The sequence below is a fragment of the Orcinus orca genome, chromosome X (genome assembly GCF_937001465.1).
Source record: "Orcinus orca chromosome X, mOrcOrc1.1, whole genome shotgun sequence".
Lineage (NCBI taxonomy): Eukaryota > Metazoa > Chordata > Mammalia > Artiodactyla > Delphinidae > Orcinus > Orcinus orca.
Window position 1 is genome coordinate 68,029,577 of NC_064580.1, and position 27,333 is coordinate 68,056,909.

The 27,333-nt window shown below is 36.1% G+C and overlaps 1 protein-coding gene across 10 annotated transcripts in view; it reads left to right on the forward strand.

Annotated features, from left to right (window-relative positions):
- The first annotated feature begins 1,823 nt into the window (after positions 1 to 1,823).
- The window catches only part of GPR174 (G protein-coupled receptor 174), a 47,025-nt gene continuing 21,515 nt past the window's right edge, over positions 1,824 to 27,333 (forward strand). For 6 of the 10 annotated variants that reach the window (XR_007474929.1, XR_007474930.1, XM_049705127.1 and 3 more), the window contains exons 1-2: positions 10,271 to 10,784; positions 22,887 to 22,979. The gene's annotated coding sequence lies outside the window, so the exon portion shown is untranslated. Of the gene's footprint in view, positions 1,961 to 10,270; positions 10,785 to 22,886; positions 22,980 to 27,333 lie in introns of those variants that run through there. The other 4 variants (XM_033406918.2, XM_049705128.1, XM_033406914.2 and 1 more) reach the window with 3 other exon arrangements.

Consider the following 27,333-nt stretch of genomic DNA (forward strand, 5'->3'; position numbering starts at 1 on the left):
GGTGGAACTCTAGAGACTTTGCTTTTGATTATTGTGCTATGTGATCATACTACCTCAAGTATGGGAAGGATCAAAATGATTAATGGGCTCAATCACTTTTTCCAAATATTTTTAAAGCATTCAAATTATTTATTTAACTGATTTTTTACATAGAAATTCTATATATAAAGGATTTTAACATGGAACTCTTTGAGTTGTGTGCCTAGATTCATGCTTTTGCAGATCCCCTGGGGCTTTTTCAAATGATTTTAGAATCTTTGGTGTAGCCTAAGTTTTCTTCCTTTGCTTAATGCAGCATCTCTGCATTAGTCTGCTCAGGCTGACATAACAGAATAGACTGGGTATGTTAAACAATAGAACTTGATTTTCTCATAGTTCTGGAGCCTGGAAAATCTCAGATCCAGGTTCTGGCAGGATTCAGGATTCAGATTCTGGTGAGAGCTTTCTTCCTGGCTTCCAGATAGCTGCCTTCCAACTGTGTCCTCACATAAGGGAAAGAAAGAAAGAGGGCACACTCGGTGTCTCTTCCTCTTCTTATAAAGGCAGCAGCTCCATTGAATAAAGGCCCCATCCTTATAACCTCATTTAACTTTTACCATCCCCTCACAGGCCATCCTTATCTCCAAATATAGTCACATTGGGGATTAAGGCTTCAACATATGAATTTTGTAAAGGCTACGATTCAGTACATAGTAATTTCCATTATGAATAGTCTAGCTTCTGCTTTCATAACTTTATGGGGACAGGGAACTCATTTGCTTGCCTAGTCTGTCTTTTTAAACTTTTGTCATAGGTAATTGCTTGAATATTTCTTTTTCTAACATTCAGGAAGCATATGTCTCTTGGTAGTTTGCATCTGCAGCTTCCTATCCTCCCTTTAGGGTTGCGTTGATTAATCTGCTCATGTAAAGGGCGCATAGTGGTTTCTGAATAAGATATTGTTATTCTTTTGTATAACAGCCACTGAGTTATTTAAAGGTAGAGGGCATGTGCTCCATTCCAAACTCCCAGATTCTGCACACTAAACTTCCTCAGTTCTTTCAACTGTCTTATCTTGTAAATACCTTTTTATTATCTTAGGTGTTCTTTTCTTATTATATTCTCTCCTCAAGTTGTGACCACCTGAACTTTATAAACTACTTTAGTAGCTAGGAGTGACTAGCTCAGAGTAGAATATAACTATCATCTCCATCATTCTAGATAGCTTATTTCCATTAATTTGGCCTAAGACAGCATTTACTTTTTGCTGTTGATTATTGCTCACTGTTCACTGAGTCTGAGCTAAATGTCAGCTGAAATTCCTCAGTCTTTTCTACATGTTATGTTGCTTATCCACATCGCTCCTGTTCTCTAAGTGGCTGATTACATTTTTAGATATAGAGTAAGGCAAAGCATTTTTCCTATTTAAAATCCATCTTGTTAGAGCCAGTCCTGTTTAAGATCCTATTGGATCTGCAGTGATGAACATTTTCTAAAGCTCTGTCACAGTTTCAAGTTTTCCAGAAGGCATCCATTCTATACAGAGAAATCCTGAGCCAAAATGAGAGATCTATATGGTGCACTTGAGATATGATGCTGTCAGATTATGTTGGTCCACAGCTAGTTGCTTAAGCAACAACTGGAGTAAAATGTAGGTCTGAAATGATGTGAAGTGTCTGATACAGTCACCTACCTAACTAGTTATGTTACCTTGAGCAATTCTCTTACATCTTTAAATCATCTGTTTTCCATTTTCTTCATGGATAAGAAGAGTATAATAATACCTGCTCTACTTATTTTCCAGGACTATTGGGAGCACAACTTATCACGACTTGTGGAAAGCCTACATAAGAATGAAGCCAAACCAGAGGAAATAAGAGACAAGATATGACCAAAAAAAACACCAACAACAAAAACATATCTCTGCTTTGATTGTCTGAGAACCTAAGTACAGCAGTGCTTGAAGTCCTGGAAATTTCAGGTACATGAGCTAACACATTTTTTAAAAATCCAGTTTAAGTGGGTTTCAGTCATTTGCATATGAAAGTGCCCTGACTAAAACATGTAGGGTAGGGCATAGAATGATTTGGTTAATGTGATGATAATCCCTGAAATTGCAAATGCCTACACTTCTTTTCCTTAACCAAGACATATGGAAGATGGAGGAAAAGAAATAGTTACGAGACAAATGGGGAGGCTCCAAAAAAGGACAGATGGCTTTGAATTCAACTATTAGGTATTTGATTAATTACTTGGGAGGGAGCATGGCCTTTTGGGATGGGGGACCAGGGACTCACCTACTCCCTACATAGTGGTGAGGGAAGCAGCTTATCAGTACTACATCATTTACATCTTGCTAAGCTAACATTTTCATACAATTTCAGAGATTCTCTAGGCTGAAAAGTCTGCTTTATTCAACATTTCCTTTCCCTTTTTGCCACCTCTCCTCTTCTGCCATTACTCAGGTCAGAAAATACCAGCATAAGCCTGTATCCAACATATTGAGCATCCTCTTTTCCACCCACAGTGCCCCTCACAAAGATAATATCAAGGAAAATAGAGGTTAAGAGAGATCATTTCTCATTAGACTCAAAATAATTTCCACTGAGCTCATCCTGATTATACTGTTTTGGACAAGATTTGTAACTCTCTTGGCTTCAATTTCCTCACCAGTAAAATGAGGAAGTTGGACAGATCAGTGGCTTGTAACCATTTGAGGGATTATTATTTGAAAATCCTCACTCACTAGGCTCTTCCTGCCAGGTTGCACTTCCTGAGAGCAGATAGTCTGAGGTGGCCCCAGTCCCATACAAGAATCAGATTAAAATATGGACTTTCTCCCCCCAAAAGTGCACATATGATTGCACACAAAAATTTTATAAATGCTTTCAGAGATTCCACGAATTTCTGAACTCAATGCATGGCTCACCAATAAAAACTCATGTACAGGAAGATGTCTAAGAATTCTTTTACTCCAATACTTTGCCTCTTATGTGATCAGTATGTTTGACCCAAGGCAAATTATGTGGTGGATACCTCCCCACACCCTTCCCATTCCTCTTCAGAACTCCTTTCCTGTTAATTGTCCTGAAACTGCCAGGGTCTCTACTGAGAGCAGATTTACTTGATAAACTTACACTAAGTAAGGAATTTGAGGCTATACATGTTACACTTCGCAACAGAGTTTGCTTTTGCAAAAAGGACACAGAAGAGGAAGAACAAAAAATAAAACCCACTTCTGAGATACTGACTTTTCATACCTGGTGGCAGGTATGTGAGTGGGTTTTAGGGGTTATAACACTTGCACTGAGTGTTACATTGTGTACAATAAGTGACCTTCTAGTCTGTATATGGATAAGGGTGTTTCTTTCTCTGTAGGGCATTGTCCACAGATGTATACCCGAATACAGGCTGTATAAAGTAACCTTGGTGGCTGCAGCTGAATCCCCTATTATCAAAGGTCTAGTACAGTAGATACCCTCCCTAACTACTTATGCTAATTATAAGGACTTAAAATAAGCAACAACAAAATCACTTCTGCCTTGAATTCTGGTCTGAGTATGTAGATCCTTTGCTCTATTCCCTTGAGTGATATTTTTGATTGGGAAATCCATTGCTCATTTGTACTTACACTGTGACTTTTAGTATAATGTTCTTGAATATTTTTCAAAATAGCAAAATAGGCTCCCGTCAGGCCCTAAACATGTCCTAATACATGATAACCACTATTTATTAGTTTTAACACTGTGTTCTGGACCATTTATCTTTATTTTCTAGATAAAGAATGAAAATTCAATGAACAAATTAAACTTTACTACATTGGCTTTGTAAATGAGTATACTCTTGAACAAACTAGCTCTTTGTATGTGGCCACTGGACTACTTGTCTGGAATAGAAACAACTTTCCACTAATTCCCCCCACACACTTTCTTGCTGGATTTAGTAAATTTCTGTAAAGTGAATTCTGTTTTCTCACCTTCTTCCATGATCCTGTAAGAGACTATACCCCAAGGAAACACAAAACATACAGGTATCAGATATAAATGAAAACTTTGGCAAAGAAAGAAGGAGTTGTGTAGGTGATCTACCCTGGGACTGATTGAAAGTTTGGTATTTAGAGATATATTGCAGTCCATTTAGGACTATGTGAGAGGTCCCTAAATATGAAATCTCCCTTATGCTGTAACCTCATAATCCCAAAACTATGAAAGTTTTTCTTTTGGCCCTGAACATCTCCTGAATCTCCATTTATAAGTTATTTTTTATTGTATGTATATTTATAATAATTAATAGAATTTGGTTAAAATATTATACATTACCAACTGGTACCACTATAGCCTGAGAATCAATAATGATATTCTCTGTATTGAAATCTTAATTTCAAAACTCCAAATCAATCCTCAGCATTTCTTGACTATCAAAGCTGTGCAACTTGGGGAAAATTACTTAACATCTCTGAACCTGTCTTTTTCAATATAAACTGGGGACAAATAGCACCTAAAGCATAGGGTTGTTTTGATAAGTAAGTAAGATAATGAATGTAAAAGAGGTAGCACAGTGACTGGAGCATTGCCAAATCTCAGGTCATGAAATACCCTCCCCTTTCACATTGAAAAATGCTCTACTTAAACAAGGAATGAGTATAATTAGTACTTTAACTGGTAATTTCCCAAGGAAAACAGTTTAGGTAATTTATTTTTAATGTATTTTAATCTGTTAATTGCAGCACTCATATTTTATGAATGATGATGTATTAATTCTGTACAATTACATAAAAAGGCATAAGCACTCTGCAGATTATAGAACAAATGCTAGTCATGATTAAATCACAACAAATGAAAATTTAAGCTATAGAAAATTATTGGAAAGGGAGAACTCTTGATATTTAAATTGCAGGTCTGATGGTATGAATATGCTTAGAAAAACTATATTAATGATAATCTATATTATAACATGCAATATTTTATATACAACACATCAAAAAATTTAAGTTAAAACAGTAATTTTAGAATTGTGAGGTAAACATTAGATCATAATGAAACATTTATTAAAAAGAAAATTCTCTCCTCAAATTAATAATAAGAGCTCAAACATTTCCTTTATTTCTACTTTAGTATATTTTATATTTCAGAATTCAAATTTTGAGAAAGGATAAAGAATTATCTTGATCCGTAGATTTGTATCCTTAATTTGAGTGGGCTTGACCTTTTTTTTTTTTAAGTCAATCTAATGATTTAAAATATCAACCCCTTTTATATATAAAGGCAGAGCCATAGAACTTAGTTTTTTACTCTATTTGATATTTGACCTTTCTTCTGCAATTGAATGACTAAGCCTTGCCACAGATGACATAACTGCAAATAAATCAACCATTTCAGAGATGCCATTAGATGCGGTCCAGATAGAAATGACTTTGCTGGGGACATTGTCATAAAAGTCAAGAAACCCAGGTTTAGGTTTCAGCTTTATCATTAATTGACTGCGAGACATGAGATGGGTTCCTTCTCTTTTACCTTCTTCATCTTTAAAATGAAAGCTTAGACTAAAGCATCACTCATATCCCCTTCAGCTCTGATATACAATTTTTACTTGACCAAAGTGGAGTGAAATTTAACAATGTTCCTATATGAGTATTCCTTTGATTCTAATCAGCCTAAAGTTCCTTGACCTAGATAGGAAAAGTACAGCCCAGGTCAGGAAATTTTGCCACCGGTTGCTTTATTTCAAAATGAAGATTGGCTCTTATGAATTCTATCTGAGCTAGCAGGCTGAATACTCAAAGAGACTGATATGCTTACACCTAAACCTTATTTTGTGGAAGAAGACAGGAGGAAAATTAGGCTACTAAAAGGTGGGCCTGTTTAAAGCATCAAAATTTATGGGTTTTTAGAAATCCAAATAATATCTTTCTATTATTTACTTATTGGAATCCTGCCATTATTAATAGGCCCAGCCTATTCTCTCCTTCTCCTGGGAATACTTGACTGACTTCCATCCTGAAACTCCATTCCTTACCCCAGCCCTCCAGGATCCCTAACTTCTGTTATGAAATCTTGTGACTCTAAATATGGCATTCTTAGACCCTTATCACATATATGTTGCCACATATTTGAGGCAACTGCATATTGTCTTAGCTGCTTAACTAGATCCTAAAAAGCTGTTGGGAGGTGGCACCAATGCCTTTACTATCAGCCCCCTCCCACACTTTTCCCCTCATTGTCTCCTCCTAATCTGTATTTGATGCACTGGTCTTCATTTAGCAGTTATTCAATAAATGTTTGCTGGATGGAGTGTGAGGGAAAAGAGCATCATGATAAACTCTAGAGAAACCAAAAGCAAATAGGAAAAATTTCATTAAATAAACAAACAAAGCATTACCCCCATATTCTGCCAGACCTTGGAGTACAGAATAAAAAGATAAAGCAGAGGTAATCTATTTTGGTCTGTGGTCAACATACCTGACTTAATGCAAATTAAGATTAATTTACTCTTTTCCCCCTTATATTTTCCCCAACGTGCTCAGGAATATTTTCACCATAGCTATCCTAGTACAAAGCCACTAAAGATTACTTTTCATTCTAGTTCGGTGAAAAATGCCAGTGGTAGTTTGATAGGGACTGCATTGAATCTGTAGATTGCTTTGGGTAGTAGAGTCATTTACACAATGTTGATAATTCCAATCCAAGAACATGATAAATATCTCCATCTATTTGTATCATCTTTAATTTCTTTCATCAGTGTCTTATAATTTTCTGCATACAGGTCTTTTGTCTCTTTAGGTAGGTTAATTCCTAGATATTTTATTCTTTTTGTTGCAATGGTAAATGGGACTGTTTTCTTGATTACACTTTCAGATTTTTCATCATTAGTGTATAGGAATGCCAGAGATTTCTGTGCATTAATTTTGTATCCTGCTACTTTACCAAATTCATTGATTAGCTCTAGTAGTTTTCTGGTAGAGTCTTTAGGTTTTTCTATGTATAGTAATGTGTCATCTGCAAACAGTGACAGCTTTACTTCTTCTTTTCTGATTTGGATTCCTTTTATTTCCTTTTCTTCTCTGATTGCTGTGGCTAAAACTTCCAAAACTATGTTGAATAAGAGTGGTGAGAGTGGGCAACCTTATCTTGTTCCTGATCTTAGTGGAAATGCTTTCAGTTTTTCACCATTGAGGATGATGTTGGCTGTGGGCTTGTCATATATGGCCTTTATTATGTTGAGGAAAGTTCCCTCTATGGCTACTTTCTGCAGGGTTTTATCATAAATAGGTGTTGAATTTTGTCAAAAGCTTTCTCTGTATCTATTGAGATGATCATATAGTTTTTCTCCTTCAATTTGTTAATATGGTGTATCACCTTGATTGATTTGCATATACTGAAGAATCCTTGCATTCCTGGAATATACCCCACTTGATCAGAACTAGAACAAAAAATTTCACAATTTGTATGGAAACACAGAAGACCCTGAATAGCCAAAGCAATCTTGAGAATGAAAAAAAAGGAGCTGGAGGAATGAGGCTCCCTGACTTAAGACTATATTACAAAGCTACAGTAATCAAGACAGTATGGTACTGGCACAAAAACAGAAATATAGACCAATGGAACAGGATAGAAAGCCCAGAGATAAACCTACACACATATGGAAACCTTATCTTTGATAAAGGAGGCAGGAATGTACAGTGGAGAAAGGACAACCTCTTCAATAAATGGTGCTGGGAAAACTGGACAGGTACATGTAAAAGTATGAGACTAGAACACTCCCTAACACCATACACAAAAATAAGCTCAAAATGGATTAAAGACCTAAATGTAAGGCCAGACACTATCAAACTCTTAGAGGAAAACATAGGCAGAAAAATCTATGACATAAATCACAGCAAGATCCTTTTTGACCCACCTCCTAGAGAAATGGAAATAAAAACAAAAATAAACAAATGGGACCTAGTGAAACTTCAAATCTTTTGCACAGCAAAGGAAACCATAAAGAAGACCAAAAGACAACCCTCAGAATGGGAGAAAATATTTGCAAATGAAGCAAGTGACAAACGATTAATCTCCAAAATTTACAAGCAGCTCATGCAGCTCAATAACAACAAAAAAAAAACAACCCAATCCAAAAATGGTCAGAAGACCTAAATAGACATTTCGCCAAAGAAGATATACAGATTGCCAAGAAACACATGAAAGAATGCTCAACATCGTTAATCATTAGAGAAATGCAAATCAAAACTACAGTAAGATATCATCTCACACCAGTCAGAATGGCCATCATCAAAAAATCTAGAAACAATAAATGCTGGAAAGGGTGTGGAGAAAAGGGAACACTCTTGCACTGCTGGTGGGAATGTGAATTGGTACAGTCACTATGGAGAACAATATGGAGGTTCCTTACAAAACTACAAATAGAACTACCATATAACCCAGCAGTCCCACTACTGGGCATATACCCTGAGAAAACCATAATTCAAAAAGAGTCATGTACCAAAATGTTCATTGCAGCTCTATTTACAATAGCCAGGAGATGGAAGCAACCTAAGTGTCCATCATTGGATGAATGGATAAAGAAGATGTGGCACATGTATACAATGGAATACTACTCAGCCATAAAAAGTAACAAAATTGAGTTATTTGTAGTGAGGTGGATGGACCTAGAGTCTGTCATACAGAGTGAAGTAAGTCAGAAGGAGAAAGACAAATACTGTATGCTAACACATATATATGGAATCTAAGAAAAAAAATGTAATGAAGAACCTATGGGTAAGATGGGAATAAAGTCACAGACCTACTAGAGAATGTACTTGAGGCTATGGGGAGGGGGAAGGGTAAGCTGTGACAAAGTGAGAGAGTGGCATGGATATATATACACTACCAAACGTAAAATAGATAGCTAGTGGGAAGCAGCTGCATAGCACAGGGAGATCAGCTCGGTGCTTTGTGACCACCTAGAGGGGTGTGATAAGGAGGGTGGGAGGGAGGGAGATGCAAGGGGGAGGAGATATGGGAACATATGTATATTTATAACTGATTCACTTTGTTATAAAGCAGAAACTAACACACCATTGTAAAGCAATTATACTCCAATAAAGATGTTAAAAATATCCATTCATTTAGTTTTGAAAGACTTTCTCTAAATACCAGTTGAAATGACTGTATTACTTTCAGTTCTTACTGAAGTGTTTATGAAAAAAAAAAAGATTACTTTTGGCAGTTCAGTTTTCCCATCTTGGTGTCTCTTCAGTTTTCCTTTGTGACCTGCTACCACCATCTACTTCTGTCTTTTGAATTCTAATTAACTTATTCACACCAAGGTTTTTAAGTAAGTATATTTGTAAGAGAGCATCAGGATTTGAAAATCAAGACTTCAGGAAGAAGGGAATGCTTACCTCCAAAGGGCTGGTGTTTCAGGCATTTGTGAAGGAAGCATTTTGAAACAGAGAGCCCTACAGGTGCTCTGTATATCATACAGGTATGTCCTGGTGTGAGGCTGGATCTGCACTAACATACTTCTTTCTCCTATGGCCACTGTGAAAAATTCCCTCACTCTGATCTAAAGATACTACTCAAGTCTTGGGAATTGCCTTCAGCTGCCTCTTGTTCATCTTCCAGTGGTGCTGATGGTGGTAGTGGTGGTGGGGTGTTAGGTGCCTAATATAGTGTGGTGCTGTGCTCTGGGACTCTGAAGTTACTTGGAACACCATCTTTAAGAGGCTGTGGCTATGAGTCTGGGCTAAAGGAAACCAGCCACTTTTCACTCAGTCCTCCCTAAACACTGAGAGGAAATGGGTGCTTTCCTGTACTTCCTGGTCACAAGGACTCTGAGGGGAATGGGGAGTTGGTGGATAGGAAATGGTGAGTTAAGTATCTCCAAACCTCTTAAGGAATATTTATTTCATTATCAGGAGTTTGGAGGTTTAAACATAAAAGAATACCCTAGGCAGATGTCTTCCCCACCTTGACCTCTCCTATTGGGAGTTACCTAAGGGACATCCTTAGATAGGGTGTGTCCATTTTCATATTTGAACACAATAACTGAGAGTCTGTGAGAAAGGATAATAGTGAAGATTGCAGTGATCGACTGTCTACGGATGGGAACAGGGGCACCTAGTTTCAGCAAAGGGCTTCATAAGCAAATAGGCTGTATACCACAAACTCAAAGCTGAGTTCAACCACAGGATTGGAAGACGATACACTGTGGCCCTATAAATAGAAACGAGAATTTCTGTGTTGTGTGAAGCTTTGCAGGCTGGAGTGGTAGCCCTGCATCATTAATCAGAAAGAGAGAGAGAGAGGAAGAGAGAGAGAGAGTGAGCATTAGCTCAAGCTACCCCTGGAAAACGGAAATGTTCAGTGTTCACAGTGTGGCTTGCATATTTCACTCTGACATCTCACTACCATGTTGTTCAACATGGTAGTGATTAGGTAATGCTAAGAATTTTATTTTTCTTTTTCCTCTTGCTTTCTTCATTTTTCTTTCAGCTTTCTCTTGTTTTCTTTTTACTCTTTCCTTCCAACCTCTTTCCCTACTCCCTTCCTTTCTTTCTTCCTTCCCTTCTTTCTTTCTTTCCTTCATTCATTTTTTTCATTCTTTCTTTCTTTCTTCCTTCCTTGCTTTTCTTTCTTTCTTTCTTTCTTTTTTTCTTTCTTTCTCTCTTTCCTTTTTTTGGGGTGGTAGTGAAGGGGGATTGGATTGGTTGTTCTCAGAACAGGGAGCTGGAATTGATGCACAGATCAGTAGTGTCCTTGCTGGAGTGGCTGTCACATGAATTTTTTGGAGATCTCTGGAGAAAACAGAAAGAAATTGAAATGGTAAGCTCTAGTTTTTAAATGCATATTAGCTATTATCTGTGCCTTTCACCCTTGCTGTCTTGAATTGATGTCTTCACACCAGATTCTGGGTAACCTGTCAGATCTGAGGGTGGTATGGATATAATAAATCTGGACCATCCTTGTATGTCATTTCCTTGGTATTTGCACAAACAAAAATAATTATACAGTTGGCTGCCTGAGGTGAGAGGGAGCAGGCAACTTTGAACTTGGAGAAATATAAGTTTGACATGGAGAGGTTTTTCATAATGTGTTTCCCTCAATTGATATTGAATAAAATAGCCTTGTGAACATTCATGATTTAACCAACTCTTTATTAAGCAGAGTTACTTGTATGAATGTGCAGGATGTTTTTATCTACTCTTTGCTATAATTCTTTGTAGATGATACTTTTATCTGTCAAAATATTAAATTAGATTTGTGTTATTTTCAAAATGAGCTATGATTAAAAAATAAAAAGAGCTATAATATCTCAGGACCCTTACCAGCATGAATGTGTGTTCCTATTAGCTTATATAAGTTACATACTTTCACTTTAAAAGTGAATTATAATTAATGTTAGCTATAGAGAGTCTGCTTTCAAAGAAAACACTCCAGAAAGAAAAACAAAACAAAACAAAACATATTTTTAATGAGAGAGAGAGGAAATAAAATAATAGAAACAGTTGCTCATAGATAAGCTGCATCTAACAGAATAAATAATCAGTACATTTAAAAAGTCAACAATGGATAAAATAATTTTGAATTAAATTTACATTTTTAGACACATAACTGACAACTTATTTTGAAAAAATGTAAATGAAATTGTTTTCTGGTTTGCATGTTGTTTTTCTTTTGTGCTCGAAGAGGAAATATTAAGGAAGGTGCCTTCAAACTTTAAATGATGAGGCTATCTATAGCATGAAACTGTTAGAAACTCCATTCAGAGATTATCAGAAAGGAAATGATAGATTTTTATGGTGCAACATGACCCAAGATTAAATCCCAAATGACTTTCCTGCTCCCTTCTCTGCTATCAACAGTGCTGTGCAGAGACTGCATATTATACTTCTGTAATCTTTCCAGGGAAGAAAAAAGTTATAATTTTATTCAACTAGGAAAGCTACATTTGTTAGAGAGCTTTGGGTCATTCAGCAAGGAGTATATCTTTCTGAATGTTTTAGTTGCTGTAAGTCTCAGGTATGGTGGCAAAGGTACCAATCTTATAGATGGGATTCAACTTTTTTTAATTGAAGTATAGTTGATTTACAATGTTGTGCCAAATTCTGCTGTGCAGAAAACTGACTCAGTCATACACATATAAACATTTTTATATTTTTTCCATTATGGTGTATCACAGGATATTAAATATATTTCCCTGTGGTATACATAAAGACCTTGTTTATTAGATGGGATTCAATTTTTTTAGCCCAGGGAAAGATTCCGAGCTAGCAAAGTTTTGGAATACATAAATGCCATACTCCAAGAAGTCTGTGCCAAAGGGGAAATTTTTTTTAATTATAAAATTTTCTTTGCACTTGTTAACACATGTACTACTCTACCTTGCATGTTTACAGTAATATTTCTGTGAGAGAGGAACCATCTATTGTATCTATTCTGTTGGAGCCAGTGTAATATAGTACAGAATATTGTAAAGGTGAATACATCTAAGAGGGACATTGACTCTTCCAAAAAGCTCACTGAATTTCCACCTAGGGATTTTTAGGAATCAATGGACTCAATTATCCCCCTTTGCACTAAGTAACTGAAATTAAAAGGAGAAATAAGCATGCTTTCTGTCTTCCTCTGATAGACACTTTTGGCACCAGTCAGATGCTTGAAACCAAACAAGGAATTTAACTCCTTCTTCTGACTCCTACTTAATCCCAGAGGAGAGACCATAGACAGTCCTGTTTCCCTTGCCCATTAAAGTGACGTCCCCAAAGCCTTCCTCTTATGCCGTAGGTCCCAAGAATCAGTTACCAGAACCCTAGTCAGAGAATATGAAATTATCAGAGACAGATTCAAATCTTGTCATTCACAGGAGCAGTGTCGAACATATGAGACTCTTTTATGCTTTGGGAAGTGACAGATCGTCAGTTTGCATTTTACAGTTGAACTGAAGCCCAGAGAGTTGAAGTGAATGGGTTAAGTACCTCTGTGAGTCCATAACAGAGAAAAGGCTGGATCCTAGGTCTTGTGACACTTTGTCCAGTGCTCATTTCATTTTACTGCCTAACAAGGCTTGAGGATTAACAGACACATGCATTATTCATTGAGAAATGTTAAAAGATGTCATTTTGAAATCATTCAAGGACTTCTCAATACCGAGGGCACAATTCAGGTTTCTCCCAAGGGCCCTGATAATGTAAAAAACCTTGATTTGCTGGGCTTTACCACTGTTTACTTGCAAGAATAGGAAATGATTATTCCTACTGTGCTGACAGAAAAAAATCCCAAAATGCAAATTGATGTACACTAGGTGCCGTAATATAATACTACCACAGACTTGACCGTGGACTGGATGCTTATGTGCTATATTGAGATCCAGGGCGTAAGTTTGGCAAAGCTGTAAGAGAGAGTATTAAGAAAGTGTTGAGGTCTAGGAGAGTCCAGATTTGAGAAGGGGATCAAGATTACAAGGTATCTGCCTTGCAGAAACAGGTATATGGGGCTTAGGATAAACTGTGAGGAAGCTAAATATTGTAATAATTGCTGGTATGTGAATTCCAAAGAGGATGCAGTAGTTAGTGGCTTGACTATCACTAATGTTTATCATATAAGAGGGTGATAATCTTAGATTTGAAAATTAAAGTGGACTCTCTTGGTATAGTCATTGGAAGACAATTGTGAGTAGAGAGTGTGCTTCACAGGCATCACTTTCGTTTGCAGCGACAGCTGCATTAGCATCAGCCAGATGCAGATAGAGCTCTTAAGAAATAATCAGAAGTGCACGATCTTAACCAAAATCAAGTCTGTATAGACCCTGGAGATTTGGGTATGGGCCAAGAAGTTCACTAACTATTACCTAGTAAGGAAACCAAAGTTTACACCATTGGCCATGATCAGTATGTGGGTCACATAGAAGCATGACTTACGTCCAGCACATAAGCCAAGGCTGCCTATTCAGGCTCAGTTGTATCTCAGAGAGCATAATTGCTATCTCACTAGGTACCTAAAATATATGCAAATGTCTACCCCAAGTCAAAAGCCCCTCAATTTCTTCCTTAATTATTGACAATCTATTTGTTTCTTCCAAGAGTTTTTGCTCAGTGTTACACTATTTATGGCAGACAATGACAAGGTTTTGTCCACGTTCTTAGCAGCAGAAGAAAGGTTTTAATATTGTTATAATTAGTTACCTAAGATGCTTTTCAGCTTTACTTGGCAGATCAGATTCAGGTATTTCTCAAAAGCTAATAAGATGCTACCAGATATTTCTTAAAAGCTAATGACTTATTTTTTATATGATAAAATAATTCTTACAAGTTATTTATAGGATAACAGTACTGATGATGATATACTGTCTGGAGTATTAAATCTTTTTTTTAAATGACACAAAGTGACCTATGAATTGAATCTTTAAGACTAAAAATTTATTTTGGGTAGCTACTCTGAAGTGTCTGACCAAATGGTATGCTGGAAAATGAATGACATGTGGAAGATAGACTGATTTATTATTTATCAGATGTGTTCATTTTTAAAATCCCTTCAATTCTAAAACTGAAAAAGGAAATGTTTTCTTGATGTTTATTATTAAGGTCACTTCAATGGATATAATTAAGCCACCCTGAATACAGATGTAAGACAGTGGCTCCAAACTACAGAAACAATTTCTGTTCTAGATTAACTATAAAACGTTGAAGATCTCTTTCCCTCTCTTCTTCCTGGAAAATTGAAGTTGTTGAAATTAATGAACATTTAGCAACTTGACATATATTGTTCATATTAGAGAATCAAGGATATGCACTAGACTTTCTTGTAAAGAGTCTAAAACGAAAGACTGGTGTTACCTTTAAACACAATGATATGACAAAGTTAGATAACTTTTATTAAAAATTCTATCAGAGGTACTCTAAGATATGAAGTTATCTTTATACATTCCTCTCGCAGTGGAAACTTGAATGATTATCCAAATAATTCAGTTAATGTCGATAGAGAAAGAATATAACCTGGGTCCAATAAACAAACTTTTCTTTAGTAGACACAGTGTTGTCCTCTTACTCTTTTTGTCCAATTTACCTGGTTAGCTTAAAATTGTAAGTGTAGAAATAATTTAGAAAATTGTCTTTGTTTTTGTTTGGCTTAGGTGGTAGGGACCTGCAAAGGGGATTTTTAAATCTATATTTTCCTGCCCCTTATTAATTTTTATAACTAAAGATTTTACTCATTTAATATTCTAAAGATATATTTATTTGGCAATTTCTTCCCACATTTCCATAATAATTATAGCATTCTGCTTCTATCTTCTTGGGTCCATCTTTGGCTGGGACCTGATTTTGTTCTTGTTTTGTTGTAGTTGTTGCTTAATCTTTTTTCCCCCCCTTCATTCTAATATTTTTTATCTCTGAAGGTACAACCAGACTTCTCTTTTTTTCTAAGGATGCTAAGCTTAAAGCTAGGTAGTACTAATTTTTAATACTTCATAAAGCTAATTCAGTATAATAAAGGAAATTTCAGTCATTAGACTTAACATTAATCTCTCTGAGAAAGAGCCACTGATGATAGAAATACCTGGTTTTGTTGTCAAAATTAGGCACAGTCCATATCAAGACATCAGGTACAGTAAAATCTTTCCCTCTGAAAGTCTATGACTTCCAAATCTTATCAGGACTAAAAAAAACAATTTGTGTTAATTTCACATCAATTAATATAATAAATTCATCCTGATGATAATATACCTAGCTGAAGCACAATATGAATATGACAGACTGTGAAGTTGTCAGTCTACATAACCAATCCAGGTTAAGTAGGGAAAATAGAGTTTTGGGCCCTAGTTATCCAGAGTTCGGGATAATCCATTAAATTATGGTCTGCCCAGCTTTGCTCTGGCCATTTGCTGAAGGGTCCTTTTGGTCACGGAAAGTAGAATAAACTTTCCCCAATTTTGGACCATGAAATTTGATTAAGCAAATCACTGTAAAGACATTTAGCAATCTGCAGAGACAAGAGTGCTGTTTCTCAGCATTCACAGAGTATGACCTGGATTATATTTTACATATAATATACATATAATTACATATAATTACTTGTTAAAACCATCTTGATTCAAAGTTACAGTTGTAGAATTGAAAACTGTCATCTGTGTGCCTGTTCACCTTTCCTAGGGGAATAAAATTACTCAGGAAATTTAAAGCTGCCTGACCTCTGGGAATCAATAAATTTGAAAATCCCTGTGACGTCATTCAATAAGGAAGAGACATTAAGGTTGATTACCGTGGGTTATAAGTTGCTCCCTGACTGGGACTTGGGCCAAACATACAGAGCTAGAATAAAAACCTATGCTAAACCAGTATCTGGAAAATATGGGCGTGATGGTTAATCATGCTAGCTCCTACCCAAATGCAGTGGGATCTCCAGTATGCAGGATGCTTTAATACACTGGATAGAGATGCAGTCTGTTCCCCAGCATTTTCATTTAGTGACACATTTGTGAATTTGAAGGAAATATTTTGGACACTATAAAATGAAAATTGATGGTGAACCACCCTAATAAACTCCCCTCCAAAAACTGTATGATGTTGCTTTGGAGATTTTAAATCTAATCTAGTAATGCATTCATGCATTAACCCCCTTGTCTTATTGGGCCAAATAATATAAAATACTTCTAAGTCGTGATGATCAGTTCATTATCTTTCCCCATAAACTGTTAGCATGTTTATTTAAACAATGGAATTAATTTTCATGTTTAATAGTGTGTTTTCAAAATAAGATTTTAATTTCACATAGCCTTTTTGTGGGTATGGAATTATTTTTAGGTTTGAAAAATTCATTGTGGAATATAAATTAGTTTTGATTTGCTCAGTCTCATTGCTAAGTGTGTTGATTTCATTTTCTTTATGGAAAATTCTGAATCTTTGGCCTTTTTCTATTCTCACAACTCTGGGAAACCAGTCTAGCTTTTATAGGAAAGGAAAAATAATCAGAATTTTCCAATATGATTTATGGGTTTAGATCTACATTTAGTGGTTCCCAAATCCTCCTCAAAGCTCAAGCTGTGAACTTCAAGGCAGGGCCAAAGTCCTCACCATGGACTAAGGGTCAACATCAGATTCAGGTCATCCTTGAGCTGTTTTCTCCCCCTAAGAACTTATGCCCTATTCGAAATCATGTATCTTCCTAGTAATGACTCCAGAAAAAGCTATTAAATATTTAAGAAGCTACCTAGAGTCTAGAATTTACCAGGTTTTTGGAGCTTATCTACTACTAGCTCTAACTTTGGTTTTGGGTTCTCTGCTATAAAAATAATAATGATTATGATTTATTGTGCACTTATGAAGTACTAAGCATTGGGCAATAGATCTTATTTCTTGAAAATAACTATGTTATTTCACACATTTTATAGATAAAAAAACAATGTGAAGAAATTAAATAAGTTTCCCAAAGTTTTATAACTGTCTTGTTTGAATTTCAAACCCAATTCCGTTGGTTGCCAAAGTTTTTCCTTTATGCTATACTATCCCTATATGATAAAGTCACATCACACTACTTTGACCCTTTCCACTTGAGAATCAAGAGAGTTTATAATAGAAGGAGTCAAGATGTACCAATTTAAAAATAGTTCGTTATTTTATTAGGTTCAGGCTGGGTGAACTAGGAAATAAGGGGGTAAAACACATAACATGAGGAATAAAAATGGATAAAAAATGGGGATCATAGAAAGTATAGATGAAGTACTTTAATTCCCTTTAACCAATCTATATGGTGTGATTACTACTTTTCCAGCATAGTATGGGTAATAATAGGAGTCATATAAGTTAAAGCCCCTGCCATCATGGAGCTTATTTACTTGGGGAAGATAAAGTAGCACATATTAAACCTGACTATACAAAACATATGTGAAGATATGTGACTTCATGACATATTTTTCCTTAAACAGAGAATCACTATCCCCATTCACATTTAAGCTGAAGTGATGCAAAAAGGAAATCATATTAGAGCTTTTACAAAAGATTTGCTTTTCTATCCCTAACCTAACCTATGTCATGCTAAGTTTAGAGTAAAGGTTCTGAATTTCAGATATAAGGCCATATTAGAGACTAGGACAGAATATGTGATTTTAGATGCAAGTTAAAATAAAAACAAGAAAAGGACACAAACAAAAATTTACAGAGAGACTCTCCTAAATAAGTCTCGAGGAATAAAATAATTTATGTGTATACTTGATTGCCAACCTCCTATTACACTCTTTATTGGGTTTAGGGCATCCGAATTGAAGGGAAAATCATGAGATCCTTCATATAAAAAACTGATGTTACATACCAACCATCAGAAGAGAAAGTAGAGCTATATTTATATTTGTGAGTCATTTTTTTTCCTTAAGACCAAGGCCTTGAAGTTACAGGATGCCTGTCCCAGGTTCACAACACAATCTATGGCTATATTTCAGAAAGAATTAACCAGAATCTGACTCACATACTTAAGTTTAGGAGCTCAGTGTTGTAAACATCTAACCCACCTAGTTACAGAACTCTGGGTAAAAAATTAAAAGCAAAAACCAAAAATACAGTAACAGGGTTTTAAGATAGTTCATCTCCTGATAATGTTGGTTATTACCCCATATCTTCCTGGTCTCTGCAATGCTCCCTACCCCCCGCCCATGTTTATGTTTCCTTATCCAGGAGGAAATAAAGGAAGGAACTTGGGACATCCATCCCTGATTTAGAACTCTGTTCTAAATCATACTTTCAGCAGGTATCAATTACAGGCTTGAGCTTCAAGTTGTGCTCCTTTGGGACTGACTTGGGGTATAAACTTGAAAAAGACAGCAAGATTTCTCATTTTTCAGTTTCTCTATCTATGAAAAGAGTGTGATTAAGGACACCACTTTCTATAGGGTATGGATCATAATGCTAATGCTTACTGGGTACTTTGCACTCCTTTGGTCAGAATTCCTCTATACAATTTGTAAAATGCCATGTGAAATTGGATTGAAATCACTCTGGGAAAATTAAGTTGCACCTGTCTTTCACATGATAGGTTTCCTTCAGTACATAGGAGCATTGCATTTGGTCAAGCTTGCAGTTCTAAATGCTTATAAGAAGGGTAATAGTTATAAGGCTTGCAGCAGAATAAATGAGAGAGACATGTGAGTTTTATGGATTAGTGAAATCACTGCTTTTATAAATTCCTTATGGAATGGCCTAACACATTAAAAATTATTGTGGGTTTGTACCCTAAATACATGGCAAATTTTACAAGGCTGGGCATCTGAATTGCTCAATTTAACATTTGATTTTACTCATTTCTCTTTTGTTTTGTCTATTGTGTCACTGCTACCAGTCTACAAGTTTTCAAGGAGAGAGGCCATGTCTCCTTTCTTTTTATCTCCAGTGAGATCTAACATGGTGACCTGATTTACTACATGGCATTGCTCATCACTTAATTCCTTTGTCCTTGACTGATAATTTAGCAAATTGTAGCAGCAGAAAAGGAGGTAAAGAGGAAAAAAGAACATTTGTCTCATTTTGGTTAATTTCCAGTCTTTTATGTCAGTAGAAATGGATGTCTGAGTGTCTGTGTTTCTGTATGTGTGGGCGCTGGGGTAGAGAGAGAGAAGAGGAAGAGGTAAGAATAGATGTTGATATTTCTCACATAGTAAAGACCACTGGTTTCCATGTCATTGCAAAAAGAAAAATGAGGGATACTTGTTTCTGGTGATTTTTATGCTGTGGTGATTTAGAAAGTTGAAAGCCTTAATAACGTAAACAAATCTTTCATCCAAATAGTTGGACTATATGAGGGGGAGAGAAATATGTGTGGATACACACATACTACAGAATGTGTAGTTGGAAGGAAATGTGATGTGGATAAAAAAACACAAGGATTTTGAATTAAAACTCAAATTCTAGTCCTGGCTCTGTTATTAACTTGCTATGTAACTCAGGATGAATCCCCTGCTTTCTCTAGCCCTCAGTTACCTTGTTTGTAAAGACTAAAGCATCAGTAGAGATTAGAAGGTTATTAATAGAGACATAATAAAGATTAATAGTCTAATCTTTATTTTAAATACTAAATCAGTCTTCCAGAAATTTAAAAATTATAATAAGGCTCACTGAATCACCATGATGTCATCTTTGGGCTTATTAATGAAAACAGCATGTTGCCCCAAGTGCTCAATAAGTATTTGCTGTCTGAACTTGTTGAATTACTTACTCCATATGTAGGCTGCTGAGCAGGCTTCAGTGTATGATGTGAGGGGTTTAACCTGATTAAAACCTCTCCCTTACTCTCCTCCTATGGTACTGTACCATGCTCTTTTTTGCTTAGGTCTGCAATAGTTCCCATGAATTATTTAAAAATAGGCTGCTGGAAAAATGTCTGCATGCTTTTTGTGAAGGTCCTGGATAATATCTTCTAGTCCTCTGTTCTTAATGCATTAGCTTAAATCTACTTATTTTCTGAGGTTAAAAGTAGAGACACTGGCCCTAAAAATGTTTTGATGAGGAGCAGTCCATGAAAGGAATGTTTGTGCACATCACGAAAGTCTGCCTAAGATTATGGGTCTTGGATTGGATATGGACTCCAGGCAGGTAGGTTGTGATGTGAGGACTCTTGATCAGACCTGAGGTGATGAAGCACTTAAAAATAAGAACACAAAATTTCTTCATATTTTTCCAATTTTTATCTAGAATTGGAACTATCTGCCAAATCAAACTTTCTACTAGACTTAAGAGTATCAGAACCTTAGGGATAATTTAGTCTACAAAGTCCTTCATTTTACAGATGAGAGACTGAGCACCAGAGATGGAAAGAACTTTCCTAAGGTTATACCACTAATTAGTGATATGGCCAAAACTATAAGCCAGGTATCCTATGCCTAACCAGTGCTCTTTCCCCTACGTCCTGCTTTCTCTCAGGTTAAGTGGCCTGTTTTGGGAGTTGAAGAAACCAGCGAGTAAAACAGTAATTTTATGGTATATGACTGTTCTAGAAGAAATTGATGAAGTGACTCCCAAACCAAAATCCACTTGTTGATATCTTGCCTGAGTCCTGTCCATGAAATACAATAAATTAAATGACCTAAAAAAAATTACTGAGAATATTCACCATCTTAATAGAATCTGCTTCTAGTCAGCTGTATCTGCCTCGTAGAGTTTATGATTAATCTGCGGCCCTACTCAGTCATTGAATTCTGTCCCTATGGTTTATTACTCTAGTTTGTCCTCACATATCTGCCCCATTTAGGTGGTACTTGGATAATTCTTGTTCTACCTTCACACACGGCAAACTACCAGTAGAGATTATAACTGTCTGTAACTTCCTGTCTGGGCTTTCTTTCTTAGCCCCCATGACAGACTTCTGTGGATACTGGGGCACCGAGAATACATTACTCATTCTCTTCTCAGGTCTATTTATTCAGCATTGTTACCTTCTTTTAAAGACAAAGCAATTTAGAAAGAACTTTACTTTATTTTCACCATTAATTTTCTTCATCAGGTCCTTTTAAAGCATATATTGAGAGGTTCCTGTGTGCCTAGCACCCTATTTGCTATGTCTTAGAGGCAAGAAGAAAAGGACAAATAATGTGTATTGACCCTCTATTGTGTGTCAAGCATGGTCTTACTGGCTTTTACTTGGGATACCCCACGCAATCTTAACAATACACCCCAGGAGTAGGCATTGTTTATTATACCATTTTACAAGAGGGAGAAAGAGGGAGAGAGGAGAGAGGGACAGAGGGAGAAAGGGAGAGGGGAGGGGGGAGAGAGAGAGAGAGAGAGAGAGAGAGAGAGAGAGAGAGAGACTTTCCCCAACTGAACCTGGCATTTGAACTCTGGTCTCTTTGAAAGGTTCCCCTTCCCCAAGGAGCTGGCAATCTAGCTGAGAAAAGATTGTTAAAATTATTGGTTTGAAGCAAACTTGTTTAGGTGGCAGCTGCTATGTTAGTTACCTGCCTTCTATCTTTCCTGCCCTCTTCTCCCCTTTGCAGAATTCTCTGCCAAAACTTATGATACAATCTGGCTTCTCAGTTAATCCTACTATATTGCACCACCTAAGGCTATCTGCCTCTACATTCCTTTACTTCCCTTCCTCTACCAAGTAAAATGTATCTCTCTTTATATTTCATCCCATTCATTTTTAAGGTGAACTACCTTATCTGATTGATTACAGTTAATGGGTTAAAGTGAAAATCCTCCTTGTAGTAGTTTCATTTTAATAGGAGATTCTTGGAGACAAAGTGCCTTAAAGACAAAGTGCCTTAAAGGATTGAATCTATAATGGTATATTTCAGGCAAAGTGGCAAGCCTGAGCAAGAGATCCCTGGGTAAAGTGAAGCAGAGAAGAGCAGGTGTGGAGTGTGGTTTTTTGATGCCCTCATATCACCACACATAGAAAGCCATCTATAAGCATTGAAAGGGTACCTGTAAGGTAGTTTTGCACAGAAGTTAGTCCATCTTCTTAGCACCAGCTGTGCTGACAGCCAGTGGCCAGCTGGGTCTCCTTCCATGTGTATTCACTAATTAATTAAACAGTTGTGGTCATGAGAACTCAGAAAAATCCCTAACTGAGAAAAAATCAGTTTCTACACTCCAACTGTGTTGAGTTTGACTATAAGCTGTGAGATTTTCCTGGGCTAGCTCATTATAATGAAGAGCTCCTTATGACCAGGGAGGGACTGTGAACCCTGCCACTGACATCCCTATCCACTCTCACCCTTTCTAAAAGCTGCTAAGTCAAAAGGAGATGTCAGATGGTAGTAAAGGGGTTCCCACTCACCCTACTTTGCTACCACTAAGGGCTAAGTGTAACTCTTTTCATGCTCTCCTTTGCCCAGTGGTAATCTGTTTCTGGGGTTTCAGCATCTACTTGCTGAAATTTTCCAGCCCTCCTGAGCATCTTCTTCACACTGCATTTGATCACTGTTATTCTATGTTCTTTCAGGCATGAATGAATTAAACCAGCCAGATTCCCTATGGCTTCTTCAGGGGACCCTATTGCTCTGATTAAAGAATTTCCCCAACACTGGAGAAAACAGTACGTACTAAAATATTATCTTGACTTCTCTTTTGGCATCATCCCTAAAAGAGTGCTCTTTCACTCTGTGGGCCCTGGGAAGGCAATGAGAGCCTGTCCCACATCTGGTCCACTTGATAGATTACCAGGTAATGGCCAGTTAAATTACATTTATCTCAGTCAATAAATGTAATCTTATAGAACATGAAAAGCTGCGGTTTATGGAGTATTTGGTAGAATGTGATTTTTATTAATAGTGTCCCATTGAGTCATACTGGAGCCTGAGACAAAAGGAAGAATTAGTTTATATAGATATAGATAGATATAGATATAGATGATATAGATATAGATATAGATATATCACTCAGCACACATTGGCCACCCTAGTCATACAACAGAGGATATGTGTTTGTTGAGAAAAGGGATGCCATTTGCTAAAAAAGAAGACTACAGTAGCTGTAGGTGATTCATGCATATTAGGCAAGCATCTATTCACTGATTACTAAGCTTAAAGGTCAATGAATGTAGGTTAAGAACAGATTTTGGAGATGGGGGTGGTGTTTTCTATGCTTGCTTTTGGCTCCTTTGTCTTGATGTCTATTCTTAGAAGAAGTGTATTACTGAAAAACCAGCCTAGATATCTAACAATCAGAAGTGGACATGACTAATAGATGCCTAATACTTAAGCTCAGTTTAAAAAATCATGAGTATAAACCAAATTGACAAAACTTCAGCTAGACAAGGAAAAGAGAGAGGACTCAAAGAAAACAAATGAAAGAGAAGTTACAATTGATAGCACAGAAAATCAAAGTATCATAAGAGACTACTCTGAACAATTACATGGCAAAAAAATTGGACGACTGAGAACAAACAGTAAATTCCTAGAAGAATATAATCTTCCAACACTGAATCATGAAGAAATAGAAAATCTGAATAGACATATTACTAGTAAGGATATTGAAACAGTAATCAAAAATCTCCCAACAAACAAAAGTCCAGGATTAGATGCCTTCACTCATGAATTCTGCAAAGCATACAAAGAAGATTTGATACCTATCTTTCTCAAAGTTTTCCAATAAACTAAAGAGGAGGAAATCCTTCCAAACACATTTTATGAAGCCAACATTACCCTGATACCAAAACCAGACAAGGATACCACAGAAAAAGAAGACTACAGGACAGTATCCTTGATAAACATAGATGCAAAAATCCTCAACAAAATGTTAGCAAATCTAATCCAACAATATATTAAAAGGATTATATGGTCAAGTAGGATTTATTCCAGAGATGTAGGGATGTTTCAACACATACAAATCAATCAACGTGATATATCACATTAACAAAATGAAGGGTAAAAATCATATGATCAACTCAATAGATGCACAAGAATCATTTGAAAAAAAAAATCACATCCATTTATGATAAAAACTCCAACAGGACTTCCCTGGTGGCGCAGTGGTTGAGAGTCCACCTGCCAATGCAGGGAGCACAGGTTCGTGCCCCGGTCTGGGAAGATCCCACATGCCGTGGAGCGGCTGGGCCCATGAGCCATGGCCACTGAGCCTGTGCATCTGGAGCCTGTGCTCTGCAATGGGAGAGGCCACAACAGTGAAAGGCCCGCATACCGCAAAAAAAAAAAAAAAAAAAAAAAAACTCCCAACAAAGTAGGTATAGCAGGATGATACCTCAACACAGTAAAGGCCATATATGACAAACCCACAGGTAAAATCATACTCAGTGCTGAAAGCTTTTCTTCTAAGATTAGGAACATGATGAGGATTCCACTCTTGCCACTTTTATTCAACATAGTATTAGAAATTCTAGCCACACCAATTAGGCAAGAAAAAGAAATTAAAGGCAATAAAATTGGAAACAAAGAAAACTGTCACTATTTTCAGAAGAAATGACACTATATATATATAAAACACTGAAGACTGCACCTCAAACTGTTAGAAATAAGTGAATTCACAAAAGTCACAGGATACAAAGTCAATATACAGAAATCTGTGGTGTTTTTATACACTATTAGTGAACTATCAGAAAGAGAAGTTAAAAAAAATCCCATTTACTATTGCATCAAAAAAAACACAAAAAACCAAAAAACCTAGGAATAAAATTAACCAAGGAGGTGAAATACCTTTACACTGAAAACTATAGGACAATGATTAAAAAAAGGAAGAAGACACAAATAAATGCAAAGGTATTCCATGCTCATGGATTGGAAGAATTAATATTGTTAAAATGTCCATACTACCCAAAGCAATCTACAGACTCAATGCAATTCCTATCAAAATTCCAATGGCATATTTCACAGAACTAGAATAATACGAACATTTATATGGAACCACAGAAGATCCTGAACAGCCAAAACAACGTTGAGAAAGAACAAAACTGGAGGTATTATGCTCCCTGATTTGCTATACTACAAATCTGTAGTAATCAAAACAGTATGGTACTGGTGCAAAAACAGACACAGAGATCAATGAAACAGAACTGAGAGCTCAGAAATAAACTCACATGTATGGACAATTAATTTACAACAAACAAGCAAAGAACATGCAATGGAGAAATGACAGTCTTTTTAATAAATGGTATTGGGAAAACTGGACATCCATGTGCAAAATAATGAAACCATCTTACCCAACATACAAAATTAACTCTAAATGAATTAAAAACTTGAGTATAAGATCTAAAGCCATAAAATTCCTAGAAGAAAACATAGGTGGTAACCTCACTGACATTGGTCTTAGTGATGTTTTTGTGGATGTTACTCCAAAGGTAATGAAAACAAAAGCAAAAGTAAACAAATGGAACTACATCAAACTAACAAGCTTCTGCACAGCTAAGGAAACTGTTCTCAAAATGAAAAGCAGCCTACTATATGGCAGAAGATATTTGCAAACAATATATCTGATAAGGGGTTAATATCCAAAATATATAAAGAATTTACACAACTGAACAACAAGAAAATGATCTGATTTAAAAAGTTGTAGAGGATCTGAATAGACATTTTATTTATTTTTCCAAAGAAGACATACAGATAGCCAACAGGGACATGAAAAGATGTTCAACATCATTAATCATCATGCAAGCCAAAACCACAATAAGATACCACCTCATGCCTTTTGGAATGGCTATTACTGACAAGACAAGAAATAACAAATGTTGGAGAGGGCATGGAGAAAAGAGAACCTTCCTACATTGTTGATGAGAATGTAAATTGGTGCAGCCACTATGGAAATCAGTATGGATATTCCTCAAAATAATAAGAATAGAACTACCATATGACCCAGCTATTCCATTTCTAGGTATTTATCTGAAAAACATGAAAACACTAATTCAAAAAGATATATAAACACAAATGTTCATTGCAACATTATTTACAATAGGCAAGATAGGAAAACAACCAAAGTGTCAACCAATGGATGAATGGATAAAGATGGTAAAATTTCATTCTTTTTTATGGCTAACTTTAAATGGAGTATAATCTATAAAAATATTGAATCACTATGTTGTATACATGAAAGTAATATAATATTATAAATCAACTACACTTCAGTTAAAAAAGATTATACACACACTCACACATGCACACACAATGGAATACTACTCAGCCATAAAAAAAAACATGAAGTCCTGCAATTTCTGACAACATGGATGGAACTTGATGATATTATGTTAAGTGAAATAAATCAGATGGAAAAAGACAAATACCTTATTATTTCACTCATATGTGGAATCTAAAAAACAAAACAAACAAAAAACCCAAATGAAATGAAAACAAAGTCATAGATACAGCAAACATTAGTGATTACAAGAAAGGAAGGAGGTTGGGGGAGTGGGTGAAATGGATGAAGAAGGTCAACTTTATTGTGATGGAAGGTAGCTAGACTTGTAGTTGTGATATTTTGTAGTGTATCAAATGTTTAATTATAATGCTGTACACCTGAAACTTATATAATAAAAAACCATGAGCAAAATGACTATGCAGATCACTAAAACATGGAGAAAAAAAGACCCTAAATATAGTCATTTTCAGTTATATTCCTAACCATGAGGTCAGGGTTTTAATAAATAATACAATACCTTGTAGTGAAAATATCCTTTGTATGTGAATGTGTGCATGTCTAACTTAAGTACTTAGTGTATGGGTTTATGGATATATGAAGCCAACTTGAAGCCACTCCATCCTTTCTTTCTAGTTGCACTTTCTTGTAAAAAGGGAAAGAGCCTCTTCTCAAGATCACTTGAGATTTTTCCTGAGGTAAACAGGATGACAATAGCTGGAGAGCTCAGTGAGACAAGGAGAAAAATTTAGGCATCTGTCCAAAACATATTATGCTTGTAACACACGTAAATTTGTGATTAATTATAG